This window comes from Penaeus monodon, chromosome 21, assembly GCF_015228065.2.
Source record: "Penaeus monodon isolate SGIC_2016 chromosome 21, NSTDA_Pmon_1, whole genome shotgun sequence".
In the NCBI taxonomy this organism is placed as follows: Eukaryota; Metazoa; Arthropoda; class Malacostraca; order Decapoda; family Penaeidae; genus Penaeus; species Penaeus monodon.
Genome location: NC_051406.1, coordinates 8,368,286 through 8,368,655, shown reverse-complemented (window position 1 = coordinate 8,368,655; position 370 = coordinate 8,368,286). Strand labels below are relative to the sequence as shown.

Here is a 370-nt window from a genome sequence, read left to right as displayed (position 1 = left end):
TAGTGGATTAATATCCCCTCTCAAAGATTGAAATAATTTATAGAGCTTGCTTTGTGTCAAGAAGTAGAGCAGAACTCTGCATTCAGGGGATTAGTTGAAGCTGTAACTGAACCATATTTTTAGAAAGCACTTGTAAATTTAGTTGATATTAGAATTTACCTATATGTTGTCAAGGAATTATGCTTCTGCTCATAGATTCTGTTTGTAAATGTATACATTAGTGTATAGGAATTAAGATATGATATCACTATCGAACAACACAAAGATAATTCAGGATCAAATGTTTTGAGTAGTGCTTAAGACATTTACATTAAATTCAGAGAGGAATGTGTGTACGTGGTCATGGATGTGGGTGTGGGTATGTGTGCAA

General features: G+C 33.5%; 1 protein-coding gene across 5 annotated transcripts in view; it reads left to right on the top strand.

The window, feature by feature from the left end:
- Positions 1 to 370, top strand: part of LOC119586172 — a gene marked incomplete at its 3' end in the record, with an annotated part of 81,902 nt that overhangs the window by 53,631 nt on the left and 27,901 nt on the right.